The 6000-nt window shown below is 44.3% G+C and overlaps 1 long non-coding RNA gene across 1 annotated transcript; it reads left to right on the forward strand.

Moving 5' to 3' along the window:
• The first annotated feature begins 251 nt into the window (after positions 1 to 251).
• LOC139825766 (uncharacterized) lies at positions 252 to 5067 on the forward strand. Its single transcript, XR_011735971.1, has 3 exons — positions 252 to 325; positions 1640 to 1728; positions 3577 to 5067. It is a non-coding gene; the product is annotated as an uncharacterized lncRNA (long non-coding RNA).
• Positions 5068 to 6000: the final 933 nt, after the last annotated feature.

Genomic DNA, 6000 nt, shown 5'->3' on the forward strand with positions numbered 1-6000 from the left:
GCACAGGGGACACGGGGACATGGGGGACACGGGGGGGACTTGGGGACACGGGGACATGGGAGGGACATGGGGGGGCACGGGGTACACACGGGAAGGACACAGGGGATGTGGCGGGGACATTGGGGACACGGGAGGACTCAGGGGGGATATGGGGGGACGTGGGGGGAACACGGGGGACACAGATGCACACGGGGGGACACAGGGCCATGGGGGGGGACACGTTGGGAACCAATCACGTCGGGTGATTTACAGGAGCCGCTTCTGCAGGAGTTTCGGTCCCCGGTGCCGATTCGGTTCCGAACCCGCGGGGAAGGACCTGGGAGGGGTATTTGGATTTCATTTCTATTTCATTTCTATTTAATTTCTATTTCATTTGTGTTTTATAAGCATTTTATTTGTAATTTGAAGGGGATTTTTTTGTTGCTGTTTTGGGTGGGTTTTATTGGGGGGGGGGCACATTTTATTTCTATTTTATTTGGGTTTTTTTAATATTTTATTTGCATTTTTTCCATATTTTTTAATTATTTTGGGGGGTTTTTTTTGCATTTGGAGGGGTGCATTTTAAAACATTTTTAAAGAATTATTATTATTAGGCTGTTTTGTATTTTTTTGTACTTTATTTGGGAGGGGCTGGGTACATTTTCCATATTGTTGTATTTTTATATAATTTCTTTAATTTTTAAAATTATTATTGGGGAGGGGGTGGTTTCTAAATTTCATTTGGGGGTTTGTATTTTCTCCTTTATATATATATATTTTATCTATATAAATATACATATATTTATATAGATAAAAATATATATTTTTCTATATATTTTTCTATATATTTTTCCCTTATATATATATATATTTAATTTTCCCTCTATTTTATCCCTATTTTATTTGCATTTCCCTTGAGAATTCAGTCGAGGGGGGGAGAAGGGGGGAGGTTGGTTCTCCCACCCCTACCACAGCGCATCCCCCACCACCCCCTCAGTGCATTTTTTAGGGTGCTGAACCCCCATATAACACCTGAAGCTCAAACCAAAGCGGGAGGGACGGGGGGGGCGCAACCCCCCCCCCCAGTTTCATTCTCAATTAAAAACCCTTTTACTCTCTGGCGAGGCAGCGGTTGAGGGAGCGGGAGAAGCATTTCCAATAGTCACACTTGTCAAGTGAGACCATCTTTTAGCCCTCAGGAACAGCAAATCCCCGTGAACTCTGGGTGAACCAAGATTGAAGTCATAAATCAGCCCTACAAAAGCCGGCTGGTGGATGGCGGGCTCCTACCTTTTAACGCTTTCGCGGGTGCACAAGGAAAAGAGGGGAAAAGATGGGGGAAAAGAAGAGATGTTAGGGAAAAATAGCTAAAAATCTGAGATTTGCAGCGGGGAGGAAAGAAAAAGTAAAAAATGAAAAAAATCACGCTGTGTGCATGCTGGGAAAAATAAGAGGTGCATTAAAGAAATCAAAAATCCACACTATCTACGCCCTGCAAAAAATGGAATATATTAAAAATATATCCCAAACCCACGTTATGTGGATCCTGCAAACCAAATGTGTGGAAAGAAATACTGAAAGTTCGCCTTGAAGTAAAATATGTGGGAATAAAATACCAAAAATGCAAATTAGCTGAATAAAATGGAATCTATTTTTACAGGGAAAATTCGCGTTGTCTGCACGCTGCAAAAAATGCGATAGATTGGGAAAACAGAGCGAAAATTCCCATTATCTGCATCGTGCCTGAGGGTGAGGATGAGGAGGGAGGGGATGCTGGCGCTTGCTGGGGTGAAATGAAGGGAGCTTGTTCCTTTTCGATGGATTTGGGGTGTTTTGGGGTGCGAAATGGGGTCACCGAGGGGTGATGATGGGGAGGGGGGAAGGAAAAGGAGCTGGAGGGAGCAGAAAGGAATTGATTAGCGCAAAGGAAATAGCTGGTGTAATGGATGTGGGGAGAGGGGCTGGTTGGCATCGATCTGCTAATGGGAGAGAGAAAATGGGAGCAAAAACATATATATATATATATTTATATATAAAAAGCCTATTAAGAAATAGCGTGAACCGCATATATATGGGCAGGGGACATATGGGCGTATGTGCGTCCCCTGCCCGCACCAGCCTCCCGCTTTATTCTATTTATTTGTATTCTTTTTACCATTATGTTATTTATTTCTATTTATTTATTTTTATAACGTCTCCATCGCGTTTATTTTTAATTATTTCCTTTCTCGTTATTCCTTCGGCGTTTTGCTTATTTTTGTAATTTTGATTACTTTATCTTCTTTATTATTCTAATTTTTATCTCTTCTATCTTATCATGATTTCTCTTTATTATTTGATGTAGCGTTAGGCTCCTTATTTATTATCATTTTTACCATTTTATTTATTTCATTCCCTAATTATTACTTTATTTTCACTAATTTTTATTCTCTTACTTCTCATTTACTTCCATCATTCATTCCCATCGCGCTCCTCATTTTTATCGCATCACTCATTTTTTATCCCTTATCTCGTTCGCTCTCATTCCTCATTTTCTTTCCTTCCACCCTTTCATTCATTTCTAACCCCCCCCCCATCCCTTCACCCCACAGAGCGCCCAAAAACCCCCCAAAAACTCAAAAATCATTAAAAAAAACCACCCCTCGAGGTGGTGGGGGGGAAAAAAACACCCCCCGCCCGCATCTCTTTTTTTTTTCCCTTAGCTAATCTAACCTGACAAACAATATGATGGATTTGGTTTCTGTTAATTCGCGCTGCCCTTTTCCTGCAGAATTTAAGTGTAAGTTAATGTACAGCGGAAACCCGGGCCCGGCCGCGCCGCTAATGGGCTGCGGGACGAGCTGCGCGCAGCGCCGCATACAAATGCGCTTGTCTCCGCGGGCTGCCCGAGATTTATGGCTCTTTTGCCTTCTGGAGCTGTAAACAAGCGAGCAAAAAAAAATACAAACCCAGTCCCGGCACCGCTCGCTACCCGAAGGAGGCTGAAAATAAAGAGGAAAGGGAAAAACTTGCTTTTGGGGGGTTTTGGGGGGTTGGTTGTTAGCGCTTTTGCAGGGGGTTTGGGGGGATTGCAGCGCTTGGATTTGCAGCCCCGACGGGGGGTGGGTTCGGCCAGCCCCACATCAGCAGCACCCCCATGGCATCAGCAGCGTCCGCGGGGGACGGGGGTGTCCCCGGGGGGGGGACTTTGGGATGGGGAGGGGGGGACAATGCGCGGAGCTGCGCGGGTGCGGGCGGGGGAGGGTTTAGCGCAGCTCGGTGCGGTGCTGGGATTGGATTTTTACTGTTGAAATATGATTTGGTTTTAATATTTTCTTTCATATACCTTCTTTTTCTCTTTTAATATATTCTTTTTTTAATCTTTTCTTTTTAGTATTTGAATTTTGATGTTTTCTTTTGAATATTTTCACTCTTATCTTTTCTCTTTAATAGTTGCATTTTTATCTTTTCAATCTTTTCTATCTTTTCTATCTCTTCATTTTTATCTCTCCTTTTTTATCTTTCCTTTTGAATATTCCCTCTTCCATATTCCCTTGCAAACATTCCCTTTGGAACACCCTCTTTTGAATATCTCCCTTTGCATGTGTGTTTTTCTAGAACCAAAGGGCCGGTTCCTCCTCCAACCGGCCCCACCGCCCCCGGAAGAAATCACAGCTTAAAACAAAAAGAAGAAGAAAGGAGGGGGAAAAAATAACACGAAATGCAGCCAAAAAATAGAGCGATTTGGGTTAAATCTCCGCGTTTTTCCTCCCGAGACGCCGCGGAGCGAACGAAGCGAAGCGAAGATGCCGGAGTTTGGGTGGAAATGGAAAAGATTTGGGAAGAGTTTGCAAAGCTAAAAGTAAAGGGGGTTTTTTGAGCGCTGCGGGCTGGTAGGTGGAAAATGCGGCCGTGTCGGGGGGTTGGGGACGTCGGGAAACACTAAAAATGCGGTTTAGGGGGGGAAATAACCCAGCTGGAGGAGGGAGGGAGGTGAAGAGGAGTTTAAACCTCGCTTAAGTTTCTGGTTGGTTTTGGTTTGGGGTTTTTTTTAGGAAATAAAGTGAAATTTTTTGGCGGAGTTGTGGTTGGAAAGTGGGTTTCGGTAGCGGGACTTGTGGCCATCGCTGCGGATGGATTATATTATACATATATATAATATATATTGTATTAATTGTAGGTATTATATATATATTTTTAATATATTATGTTTTATATAGTATAAATTTTATATATACACACACACGTAGTTTGTTTTATATATATATATAAAATTAGCTGCTCGCTGCTTTTATTATTATTAAAAATAATAATTTAAAAGCCACAACCAACCAAAAACTCACCAAAATACTCCAAGGAGAAGTAGGAAATCGCATTTTTAACAACTCTTTTTAGAACCCGGGACTTCCAGCAAAGTTCACAAACCCCCTTCTCTCTTCGTGTATTATATATATATATATATGTATTTTAAAGGCCGCTCCAGCCGTTCCCTCCTTTTATTTTAAAAGCCCCAAATGGGTGATTTTGGGGGGTTGCGCAGAACACGCCTCCTGCTCGTTCATATGGTGCCAATTGAAACGGATCGCTCTTTACGGCCGCTTTTATTATTTAGGGGAGAGAAGGGCAATTTAAACAAAATACAGGGGAGAGGGAGGAGAGGAAAAGGTTTTAAAAATTAGAGTAAAAAGGATTAAAGGGGGGAGAAAAAAGATATGAAGATTTTTTTTAAAATACAGGGGAAAAAAGAAAAAATAATTTAAAAAAAAGTAAAGTTGGCCGGGGGAACAAGGCGAGTCCGTGTGATGGGTCGGAGCCACATGGTGCTACTTGAAACGTTCGCTTGGAGATTCATAAAATATTTAAAGCCCCGAGTCATGCCTCTTTTTTTTTTTTTTCCTATTTATTGCGGCGTATAATTCAAAATTATCGTGTATTAATAAGCCAATAATGATAATCTCGGTCGGAGCCGCGCTGGTTGTGCTGGTTTTATGGGCGCCCTTCTCCTGGCTCGTCACCTCTGCGAGCGCCGGGCAATAATTCACCGGCAACGAGCAGCTGCCTGGAGGCTCTTAAATATCTCCCGGGTTTGGCACCGGCCGGACCCCCCCTCGTCCCCCCCCCAAGGGCTCCCACGTCATCTCAGCTCCGGCCGGACGCGGGTTCGAGTCCCCGCTCCGCCCGCTCGGGTGCAACGGGGGGCGGGAGGAGATTTAGGCTTCAAAGTCCTTTCTTTCTACCTCCCCCCTTTATTTGATGTTACCAAATTTATATTATTAATTTTCTATTATTATTATTAGCCTAAAAGTCTTTTTTTTTAGTAATGTGTCACACTGCTCTGTGCAAGCACGCATGCACACGTATCACGCACATGTGCAAACACGCGTGCACACACATGCACAAGCATCACACGCATGCACAGGTATCACATGTGCACACACATCATATCATCATCATCATCATCATTATTATTATCATATACACGTGTGCACATACATGTGAACATACACTAGGCCCGTGCACAGCACATACGTGTGCACATGCTCCAGGCCCATGCACAGCACATACGTGTGCACATACACGTGCACGCTTGCAGGCACGTGTGTGCACACGCTCTAGGCCCATGCACAGCACACATGTGCACATATATGTGCACACTTGCAGGCAGATATGTGTGCACACACGCTAGACACATTCACAGCACATGTGCAAACGCACATACATGTGTGCACATGCAGTAGGTCCGTGCACAGCACACATGCACACACACGTGCACACTTGCAGGCAGACGCGTGGGGCACCGAGCTCAGCACCGCCGTATGTGCGTGCACACGCGTGTGCCAAACATGGGGGGGGTTGGCCATGGGACATGCGTCGCACAAGCACACACGTGTAGACAACATGTGAGTGTGCACAGGGTCACACATGCACACTCATGTGCACTCCAGGTGTGTGTGGAGGCGTTGTGTGCAGCCCTGTGTGTGAACACACGTGCACGGGTGTCACACTCGTGTGCAAACACCCACGCACGTGCATCACACTTGT

Source organism: Patagioenas fasciata, chromosome 28, assembly GCF_037038585.1.
Source record: "Patagioenas fasciata isolate bPatFas1 chromosome 28, bPatFas1.hap1, whole genome shotgun sequence".
Classification (NCBI taxonomy): Eukaryota; Metazoa; Chordata; class Aves; order Columbiformes; family Columbidae; genus Patagioenas; species Patagioenas fasciata.